Source organism: Gavialis gangeticus, unplaced genomic scaffold (assembly GCF_001723915.1).
Source record: "Gavialis gangeticus isolate Ggan-Ray unplaced genomic scaffold, GavGan_comp1, whole genome shotgun sequence".
NCBI lineage: Eukaryota > Metazoa > Chordata > Crocodylia > Gavialidae > Gavialis > Gavialis gangeticus.
In genome coordinates this window covers 11,554,291-11,554,497 of record NW_017729000.1, presented here as the reverse complement: position 1 = coordinate 11,554,497, position 207 = coordinate 11,554,291, and positions in this window count along the sequence as shown.

Here is a 207-nt window from a genome sequence, read left to right as displayed (position 1 = left end):
CAGCGGCCGGGCCCCGCGCGGGGTCTGCGGGCAACGGGGCAGCTGCGAGGCGGGCAGGAAGGACGCGCGCGGGCCCTGGGGACTCCCCGGTGGGTCCCGCCGACGGGGCGGGAGGGAGGCAGGGACAGGCGCGGCGCTGGAGATCAGCCCCGCGGGGGACAGGGCTTCTCTGCAGCTGGGCCGGGAGCCGCAGACTCGCCCCGAGGC